The sequence below is a fragment of the Adiantum capillus-veneris genome, chromosome 3, assembly GCF_014529385.1.
Source record: "Adiantum capillus-veneris isolate H3 chromosome 3, ASM1452938v2, whole genome shotgun sequence".
NCBI classification, from domain to species: Eukaryota; Viridiplantae; Streptophyta; class Polypodiopsida; order Polypodiales; family Pteridaceae; genus Adiantum; species Adiantum capillus-veneris.
In genome coordinates, this window is record NC_140933.1 from 136,203,264 (window position 1) to 136,214,594 (window position 11,331).

The window sequence follows — 11,331 nt, forward strand, 5'->3', positions numbered from 1 at the left end:
GTTGCTCGACAGAATGTTAAGCAAGCTCAAGATCGATATAAGAAGTACGCAGATGAGCATCGACGTCTTGCTACTTTCGAAGAAGGAGACAAGGTTTTTCTCAAAGTTCCGAAGCATTCAGAAAGTCTGAAGACGGGAAAAGTTGCTAAACTTTCACCACGCTATTGTGGACCGTTTACCATTCTCAAACGTATAGGTCAAGTGGCCTATAAGTTAGCTCTTCCAAAGCACTCACAAGTTCATCTTGTTTTCCATGTTAGCCGTTTACAAAAACAGCTAGGACAGAATGATAATGTCATTAACACAGGTGTGCTGGTTGACCCTATCGAACCGCCAAGCATTCCTCATGAACCTGAAAAGATTTTGGATTCTCATGAGCTTCGCACCAGACATCATGTCAGACGACCGGTGTTGGTAAAATGGCTAGATAGACTTGAAGAAGGTTCTACATGGGAGAATGTTTCCGCACTTAAGAAACATTTTCCTACGTTCGTTTTCGAGGACGAAAACGATTCTCCAAGGGGGGGGGGGGGGGTAATGTAAAGACATGGGTCCTATGGGCAAGGCCACCGACACGGCCGGGCAGTGCTAGGGGGAGGTTATAAGATAGCACGGTTGGGTGGAGACTAGCACACGCATTACCACCGCCCTTTCAGACAGGATGTGATGTTGGAAATGGACAATCGTCTGAGCAATATGAGTGTGCCATAGAAAATTTTATTGTGAGATAGGTTGACATCATAGTGAGCAAGCGAAATTCACAAGAAGCAGGCAGGCAGCGAATTGTGGAGTGGAGCCTTATTTCTCTAAAGCATGTAAAGCTCTTCCCATGGTGTCATTTTGAGACATTTTGTAGAAAGGAGTGGATTTACATGTTTTAGTCACTAATATTATTTCCATTTTATGATTTTTTTGGAGCACATCTATATTCGGATATTAATAATACCATACCATATTTGACATCTGGTTGTTCGCAACATGTTAAAGGTGATCGTTGATTATGTTGTTTAATTGAGAGCTACCTTCAAGTTTCCATCGTTAATGAGGAATTGCAGAGGAAGGCTTAAAATGGGTTGTGTTGAAATGAGATTTTGGTAGTTGTTCCAAGATAAAATCAATTTCCTGTTTCCTTTGGTGGATTTTTGAGCAATTTTTTTTTATGAAGTGTATTTTATGTTGTAATTGAAATGAGAGTTAAGCAGATCTCTTGTAATCTCACTTAACTTCTTGTCAGCATTGAGATCAACATTGAAAAGGCCAGACAGATTTAAGGTTTGTGCTATTGATTCCCTCCACTTCATCTTCCACATGCATGGGCTGCTGGGATTGGCGGTGCAATGAACGAGCATTGTAGATCTCGTGCATGTAATGTTGGGAAATTAGTAATCTTGGGTACCGGAGACTACTTCGCCCCCCTTGCCTCCCCTTTCACCTCCGAGCATGGGACCCAAAACTTGGGCAATTAGAGGCTTATGTGTCACCCATATTGTTCAGTTATGTGTCACCCATATTGTTCACAATGGGTTGCCAGGTTCTGCTCCATTCACATCACTTGTAGAAGGCAGGTTTTGTGCTTGTGAACTGCTTACTTCCTAGCAAATGGTTTCGTGCTAGGGGCTAATCAATCCGCGCAACAACATCCCTTCTCCTATAGCATCCCGCTTCTCGGCCATGGTAGCAGGAGACTGTTACACTTCTGGCATACCTTCCAGTAGTGTGCAACAACTTTGCTGGGGTGCTCAATTCTGTGTTGTCCTTCATACAAGTGCCCTGTCATTAGTTGAATGCCTGCTCTGTGGGAACAATTGTCTGGTCGTGTGCACGCCTAGCACCCACCACAAAAATTCTGTGCAGAACCCCATCATCATCGTCGAGCTTGCTACAACAGTTGTGGTTGTGACGTGTGTCTTGGAAACGGCCATTTTCTTCTCAGGTACAAGCTCGCCAAGCTTGCAACTGCCACATCTAATGGAGGAGCTGAGGCTGACATCAACAGAGCTCGAAGAACCCAAGATGTCAAGAGCAGAGGTGTTCAGATACCAGGAGCTGGAGCAAGCAACTAGTGGCTTTGACAAGGGGAATGAGGTGGGAAAATGAAGCTTCTCAATTGTATACAGAGGAGTGCTTGGCGATGGTCACGTAGTAGCAGTGAAGCGAGCTGCATCAATGCCCATGCCCAGCCAATAGCAGAAAGATTCAAACGAGTTCCGCAATGAGCTTGATCTTCATGAGTTAATGGCCAATGGGATTTTGCAAGGGCAGCTTCATGGCAACAGGAATCACCTTGGGTGGCTGAGGCGGGTAACTGTTGTGGTTCAAACAACACATGGATTGGAATACTTGCATGCCCTCCAGAGTTTCACAAAGACATAAAAGTGTCAGACTTTGTCGTATCTTTATTGGGTCCCATGGACAATGACTCAGCGTTGTTGGATCTTCCAATAGACACTTTGGGCTATGCAGACCAGGAGTATTATAGGCTCCACTACTTGACAACCAACCATGGTGTGTACAGTTTTGGAGTCCTGCTCTTGGAGATTATGAGCGGTTGCAAAGCTATTGACATGGAGTATGATGTGGGAAACATTTTTGAGTGGGCAGTTCCTCTCATTAAGGAAGGGCAAGTGCAATGTGTATTGGATCCGATGCTCAAAGCCCCCCCAAACCTACATGCAGTTCACAAGATTGCACGTGTAGTGGCACATTGTGTAAAGATGAGGGGCACGGGTCGCCCCTCTATGGACAAGGTTACCACCTCTTTAGAGAGGGCCCTTGCTATGTTGATGGGCACATACTCAGAGGCCAACCTTTCTTGCCCTCGAAGGTGGTCTTAGGAAGCAACTGTTTGCACCAGAAATCATCTCAAAAATCTTCGTGCAGGTCCGCATTTCTATCAACTCCTTGGAGACCACAAAAGAGCATGAAGATCACAAAAATCCTTCCTCCCAAGCATCAACTCCTCCCTGCAATGAGGATCCCTCTTTGAAGATGAAATGGGTTGGAGTGTTGACATCGCTATACCTATATACCACGATGTAGAGGCCCAACAGCAACGGCAGCAACTTATGTTTCCGCATTGCAACGCTGAGATCGACCCAGCTTCTCCACAGTAGCTGTTTTTGAGCTCCAATTTTGAGTTGAGTTCATGTATTGTATACTGCAGCTGATAGGGAAGGCCCTGGTTTCTTCTATCAAGTATATGGCCTTTTAATACCACTTTTTGGCCTAGGTAAGGCCATAGTGAAGTGTGGAATGCTAGGCAGCTGTAATATTTAATGGTCTAGTAACTTGTGTGTAGTGGAAAATAACATAGACATAGTGAACATTTCATTGGAATAGATTCCTAATGAGCATAGCAAGAGTGCTTGGATAGAGAGAGCAACAAAAGCATAACAACTAGTTAGATAGGCATGAACAAAACTTCAAAAAGAGAGAGAAATTAAGCTATTGACAATTGTTGAGCACCGGATTTACATGGAGCCAGTCCCCCCTCCAAAAGACTTTGTATTATAGGTTTCCCCCATCAAGGGAGACATTTTACAATACAATACTTTGTGTTCCTTCAATAACTTGCTCGTGCAATGAAGATGGAAGCTTCAAGCACCAAGTTAACACTTGTTAAACACCTCATCAATCCCCTCACGGTCTCAGACCCAAGACCTCACACACCTTCAAAGATGGTAAGAGCTAGCGGGATATGAGAGTAAATTGAGAGGAAGGAGTATTCTTACGAGAAAGAAGTATATCTCCTCACACAATCACTCATAATGCTTAGCATAGCTTAGTAATTAGCATGGTAGAGGAGATGAGCATGCATTGGAGCTTGAATTTTGGTTGGATTTGCATCACAAAGCCAAGAGTTGTTGGTGTGGGCCTCCCTTCTCACAAGCTTGGAGTAGATGATGACCTTTCCATTAAAGCTTGAGAAGGAGAGAGAGTCTTCTTTGCTTCACACATGAGATTGTGTGAGTGTGTGTGTGTGTGTGATAATGCCTTGCCAAAATCAGCCCCCTCTCTCTCTTGGTCGATCCCTCTTTACTCATGGTGGCGTCCTATTGGACCCTGCAAAGCTTAGCCAATGATAATTGAGAAGCATAAGTGATAGCCTTATGGCATGTGCCCCCCTTTAACCTTTTGTGAGAGCTTTAGGTATTTAACTAATGCAATTAAACTCTCATTTGACCCCTTAGTCTTCTAGCCAATAGAAATCAGGCAAGCCATTGGGCTGCTGAATGCTCATTGGACCCCTTGGGAGACTGTCCAATAGTCTTCTAGAGAGCTTAATTTCTATTGATTCTTTTATCAAGTGTTTTGAAATGAATTAAACTAAAGGTACTCTAGCCTAATTCTCATTGGTCCACCTCTATGGCCATCCAATAGGAATTGAATGCATCTTGGGGGCAAATGGGCTAGGGAGATGACATGTGTTCCCTATTCCCTTTGTGTAAAGGAAGCCTGCTAGAGTGTGTGTTTGTTTCTCTCTCCTCCCCTTTAATTAGGGCTCGCCCCCTCCTATCTAGGGATATGTGAAGACTTTAGGGTCTTCACATAAGCATCCAATTTGCCCTAGGATTTGACCATTGGACCTAACCTTTGAATTTTGAAACCTTAGCATTTTGGAAGTCTTAATGGGCTGAACCTTAAGGTCTTTGAAGCCCATTGTTGCACATTGCTCTTTTGCAGATGGATCCCCTTTGGATCCCTATTTTCCCTCCTTTGGATCCCTACTATGACGGTCTACCGGCTTAACCAATATTCTAGCTTTTTCTCCCCTAGTACTTTACCATATTAAATGATCAGTTTAACATGAGAAAATCATTTAGGAGAGTTAGATATTAGTTATTATGACATTACCTCTCGCTTGAAATCATAGTCGTCCTCGATTATGGGAGAAGATAAAGCCTATTCATTAGTCCTTTTTCTAGCGTGTAGAGGATCCCTATCATACCCTATGACATCGTTCCACAATGGATGACTAATTCACTTGACGCTTGAGAGCCTAAGCTGACGCGCAAGCATGTCTGCGTTTTAGTCCTATCAATCTTCCATAGTAAAGTGACAAGATCTTCTTGGTGTTTGGAAGATGTTGTCTCCACAAAATTGATCCTAAGCATGCATACTACTTAACATTTGTACACAATGAAGAAAAAGAGAGTCTTACAAGACAAAGACTTTGTTCATTTCAAACATTTGTAAATTTGCTTACTCTAGGGAAGCATTGTAAGCATTGACAAGGTTTAGGTTATCCTTTAATTGTATGCCTTGCATCCATCTAGCATCTTCAAAAGGATAGTTCTTAAATTTAATAAAATACCATTGGATAATCTTACCGCCTCTCAATACCTTGTCTTTATGTCGGAGAATGAACTTGAGCTGCAACACCTCTTCTTGGTCCTTGATCTGCGATGGGTCTTCAATAGTTGGTTCTTCAGGTGGCTCTCCTTTGTAAGGCTTTTGTAGGCTCACATGAAAAGCATTGTGTATGAGCCAATGACTGGGCAACTTGAGTTGATACGCCATCTCATTGATTGGTCTAAGAATTTGGAAGGGACCATAGTACCTTTTTCTAACTTAGTACTTTTGGTGTCCCGTAGGATTCTTGCCTATTGTGTGCCTTAATCGAGCCTTGGAAAATTTAAGCAAGATCCAATCATTCTCTTTAAAGGCTTGGGCTCTTCTGTGCTTATCAGCAGCACCCTTTTGCCTTTGTTGTGAGATAGAGATAGCATCCTTAATCTTTTGGAAAGATTCTTGTAGGTCTCGGATATACTCATTTGCAGACAGCAAAGATCTTCCTGTGTACCTTAAGTACCAGGGGACTTCTGGATCTTCCCTCAATTACCTCGAAAGGTGCTTTTCCAGTGAAGGTATGTACAGTATTATTGTAGGCATACTCCACTAAGGGTAAGTACTTCTCCCATTGGGACCTTTGATCTACTTCTGCTACGTAGGTTTTTAGTAGATCAAGAATTGTTAGGTCAGCTATTTCACTTTGGCCATCCATTTGCGGGTGATAGGCAGAAGAGAAGTTTAGCCTCGTCCCTAAATTCTCAAAGAGACCCTTCCAGAAATTATTGGTCATTCTAGGATATCTATCCGACACTATGGACATCGGCAAGCCATGGTACTTGAAGATTTGGGATATGAAGAGGGTTGCCATTTGATGGGTTTTGATAGTCTTTTTTATAGGTATAAAATGAGCTTGTTGGTTGAACCTACCTACTATCGTCCATGTTCTTGAATTCCCATGGATAGACTTAGACAATCCAAAGATAAAATCCATGAATATGCTATCCTATAGTGAATTAGGAATTGGCAAAGGTTGAAGCAATCCAGGTTGCTTCCCTGTATCAACCTTCCTCTTTTGGCATACCACACATTTAGAAACATACTCTTGTATGTTTGCTTTCATGGCAGGCCAATAGAAATATGTTTCAATCCCTTTTAGGGTAGACTGTATCCCTCTATGCCCCGCATAAGGAGGAGCATGAGATTCATACATTACTTTCTCATTTAGTGAGTTAGTAACGCATAGTCTATTGCCATAGAGAAGATTAACCATCTTGTAAAGTAAATGGTTCCTCTTTCTTCCCTAGTGCAAGGGCTGAAATCACAACCTTAAAATTGGGATCGATAGCATACTCATCTATCATAGAAGATAGATCATTGTGAGTAATAGGAAGGGAATGGGATATAGGAGGGCCTCTTTATTTGGAATATAAGAAAATGCTTAAAGCTTAAGCTAGCCAAGTTTGACCAAGCCTAAAAGAGAGGGCAAAAAGTCCTATGCTGAGATTTTTACAAATACCATTTGTATATTTTGTATTTTGAAAATAGGCTATTTTAACCCAAAAGAGAGGTGGGTAACTGAATTCTAAAATGTCTTTTTCCCATCTCTCTCCTCTTCTCTAACATATAAAACATTTTCTCTCACTTAGTTCTCATTAAAAGAAACACTTTTCAGCTCCCCTTGCAAAAAAGCAGATTTTGCATATTCTCTCACTGCATTCTCTCTCTAAAACGTGAGCCAACTCTTTCTCTTCCCCCCTCCTCTTTTTTCTCTTGTCACTTCCACCTCCCAATCATCAAGAGGACATTCTATGCTGCCTACATCTGACAGAAAGTGCAGATCCTCCAAGGTTGCAGATCTACTCTATCCCCCACTCTCTTCCTTTATGTCTTTCTCTCTCTCTCTCTCTCTCTCTCTCTCTCTCTCTCTCTCTCTCTCTCTCTCTCTCATGCTTCTCCCACTCCAGCTTCAGGTGAGAGCAGTGGAGAACTCCATTATCTCTGTGTGCAACTGCATTTCTCTCTCTAAATCTCTCACCATTAACATTTTGAATTCAAAGGAGATTGAGCTACACTCCCTCTCTTTCTTGCCTCCACAACATAATCCTTTTCTACTATCTCTGAGTACCTTCCACTTTTTCCCTCCATAGCCAACTTTCCCTGCTTGCAGTAGTCACCATTACACATTCTCTCTCTATTTTGCTTGATTAGCTAACAAACATGTCATTCAATCACCCTCCACTGCAAGACATTACTAATAGGCCAAAACGATATCGATTAAACGTTGATTTGGAGCAGGAGTACGCTATTGTGCGACTTGGCACATCGAATCCCAATGTTGCAGATCAGCTACGAAGCATTGGGTACAAGGCAATCAACTTATGGGTTGATGGCCACATTTACCTAGGTGATCCACTACCCTTTCATAATGTCAATGAGCTTCTGTGTTTTATTGGAGATGGAAGAGACAGACTGTTTGGCAACTGCTAGAGATTGTATTCAGCTTTTGTCAATGAAAGGGAAGCAAGTAAACATCTCTTGATCGTCTATTCATCATTGCAAGAGAAGTCTGTGAAAGATTTACAGCAAGTTAGAGAGGAAGCCAACAAGAAGATGAAGTAATTGAACGATGAGATGGCGAATCTCAATGAAAAAGTACAACAACAAAAAAAGAGTAGGAGCATCGACTAGACAATTATATTCAACTACAACACACTTCATGGAATATGCATTGACGAATCGATCATCTCACACGCATTCCCCTAGGCTACCACATTCATAAGCGCAAGAGACAATCGATGTCCTTGCTATCCTTGAGTGGTGGAGCTCGAAAGAAACGTGTCCATCAAACTCGGTAAGAATACTGATGCAATATTCTAATTTCCTACATGTTCTGCAGGTTGGTGTAACGATAATTCAATATGCAGAAACTTGGCTTGAATGATGATAAGAATCGATCCCGATGCTCAAACAACTGGACGTGCTCTGCTGTAGCATATCATCAAGCCAAAGGAGTTGGTTGAGCTACTAGATGATCCATCCAAGGCTAGCATTGCTAATGTTTTGCAACAGAAGTATTCTAGTGAGCTAAAGAGCATTGTGTCGCCTCAAGAGATGATGGAGGTGTGTGACAGTGCAGGAATAAGTTTCAAGGCCTATGAAGCTTTGTATAGAAGTGTCACACTCGATCATCGGACAAAAGGTTTGTTTCAGTTTCTGCCAATGCCTTACAGTGTCAGTGTTGCAAAAAAGTGCGCCAATAAGGATATTGCAAGCTTGTTGGGTGGATTTCAGTATGTGGAGGATGACATGCCATTAGAAGACAACAAATTCTTCCGCTACAACGAGTTCAACAATGTGTATGTTGACTTGTTGAAGCTCCAAGAGTCAATGATAAGATTTTATGGGTTGACACAAGAAGATGGGAAAGTGATATTTGTTATGAAGCTTGATGAGTGCCAAGTTGTTGAAGGTCAACGGCTCGAAAGGGTAAGCATTACGTTGATGAACAGGGCCTTGGTGGGTGTCGATGTGGAGCTAAATGCCAATGAGAATGGAAACACTTGTTTAGGTGTTCAGTCAGATAAAAATATTTGGTGGCTAACAGCTTTTCATCTCCCACATGAGACACATGAGACTCTGAAATGGTATTTCAATCACACCGCAATCGTTGATGTCATTCGACAAGAGCAAGAAGGACAGAGATTGCATGTTTCAGGTCTTGGAACATTCCAAGTTGAGTGGCATTTGGCAGGAGACTTGAAAACACTCAAGTGTATGTTAGGGTGCAAGCAAGGTGCAATGACCCTCTTTCCATGCATTTATTGTTGCCACAGTAAAGTCTCAATGGGAACTGAGGGCAAGGGTGCAAAGGCCAGCAAGTGGAAAGGTGGTAAGGGTAAGGGAGACAAAGTTACAGTCACCTCTGCAAAAGGTGTACCCACTACACAAGCAGTGGATAAAGCACTACAACAATGGTTTCAAGGTATCCTCAGTTGTGACCAGCAAGTACCCCCTAATCGAAACATGGATGATCCAAATTGGGACCATATTCTTCCAATACCACTGATAAATGTGCATGTGTGCACCCTTCATGCCCGTCTACGAATTCTTGACAAGTTCCTTATGCTCCAGAATATGGAGCCTGCAAAAAGAAGAGAAGAGTGTTTACGAGAACTTGAATCTATTCTATCGAGCATTGGTCTACATGGGGGTGTAGTTGAGCTATCGAAGGACAAGAAGGCGTCTGGAAGTACACATGATCGCCCTAATAAGTACGTATGGGTGGTAGTAAAGCTAGGCATTTGCTTTTAAACTATTTTGACTCCCACAGTCCCAATGAGTTTGAGTTGTGGAAAAAGGTGTGTGATATTATCACCTACAAAGGTAATGAATCAGCCCTAGGAATTAAGCGTGCTCGTGTGTGGCAGTCTATTGGTGATTTTTTTTGTCTTCTCGAAAAGGAAAAGCTAACTGATGATGAGATATCCACCCTAAAGTTTGTAATCAATAATTTTACAGCACAAATGGTGGATGCTTGGGGGGAGACACACATAACACATTACATGGTGTGTTGAACATTTGATTTTTTCAATTGAAATACATCTGTATGCAAAACTAAAGTTTGTTTTTTTTCAGCACATTCTTTTTGCACATAGTGCATTTTTTTTCTCGACACTTATGGTTCATAACGCATTTGGAGCAGCCAAGGAATGGAGCGCTCACACTATCAAGCAAAAGTAGTGTATTTTAAAAATACATGACATGGAGGTGGAAGAAAAAAGAGCAATGCCCTGCATGAGATGTTCAATTGGTTCTACAAAGTTTTAGCTGGGAGAGAGAGAAAGAAGACAAGAGAGCAAAGAAATTTGAAATTCAGAATAGGAAAAGTGGTTAGCTTGAGGTGATCACAATCATATCATGCTTCAAGTACAAAAGATTGATTCCGATGCTGGTTGGAGACAAGGCGGCGTGATGGCAGGCGTTGGGTGGGATTTTTATTTTATTTTTTACACTAACCATTTCTATTGTAAACATGCATTGTCATGCAAAGTGATTTGTAAAGGTAACAATTATTAGTCCCATGGGTCAAGTTTGGTCTATTTTGGAGTCTTTTTAATTTTGAGTGATTTTATTGAGTTTTTAAAATTTTTTAGAAGTTTAAGTACTATATAAGTCAAAACTCACAACTTATAATTCATTTCTTGTTTGCACATTTTAGAAGATCCTCTCAAGCCCAAACGTACACGCACTCATATCTTGCACAACATGGACGATACACAAGAGCACACCACCACGCACAACCATGACACCACTGCCACTGACAACACTGAAAATCCGCAACCAGGACCTCATACAGAATCCACCGCTTCAAATCCACATCCTCAACCAGATGAATCAGCTCCAAACACCCAACCGCTCCCCCAACCTTCGATTATAGAGGATTAGAACACCATGCGACATATTTTTGGTGATCTCCAACCACTATAGGATGCGAATCACACACCTCTACCGGATCTCGGACCATTTGCAGCTCTTAACAGACCAACACAAGAATCAGGATCTGGAGCTCAAGCAACGGAAGCATGTGGAGCTGAAGCAACGGCAATGCCTGAAGCTCAAGCAAAGGCTCACTTGAAGCTCAAGCAATCGCAACTATGCCACGAAAATCCCCCCCGTGGGTCAAACAAAGGGTGATCAAAGTAATACCAGATAATCATGTTTCAATAGCACGAGATTCCAAGAGCAGGAAGAGAATGAGAGAGCTAGAAAAGAAAGAGGCAGCATATAGAGAAGCATAGAGATTGCATGAAGAACAAAGAAGGCAGAGAGAGCAAGAAGAATGGCAAAGAGCCAAGGGCTGAGAGAGCCCACTTGGCTAATTTACGAGCACGAGCAGAGGCAGAGAGGAGAGTGGAAGAGGATAGAGCTTAGGTGGTCCAACAAGCAAAGGCTCGGAGCTCCTGTAATGTAATTAGCCTTTTAACTTGAGTTGGAGCAGAAAGTGAATAACATATTGAGCATTCCTTTGTGTGTAGATGT

General features: G+C 42.1%; 1 pseudogene; it reads left to right on the top strand.

Annotated features, from left to right (window-relative positions):
- The first annotated feature begins 1,524 nt into the window (after positions 1 to 1,524).
- Positions 1,525 to 3,113, top strand: LOC147461780 (serine/threonine-protein kinase-like protein CR4; annotated as a pseudogene).
- Positions 3,114 to 11,331: the final 8,218 nt, after the last annotated feature.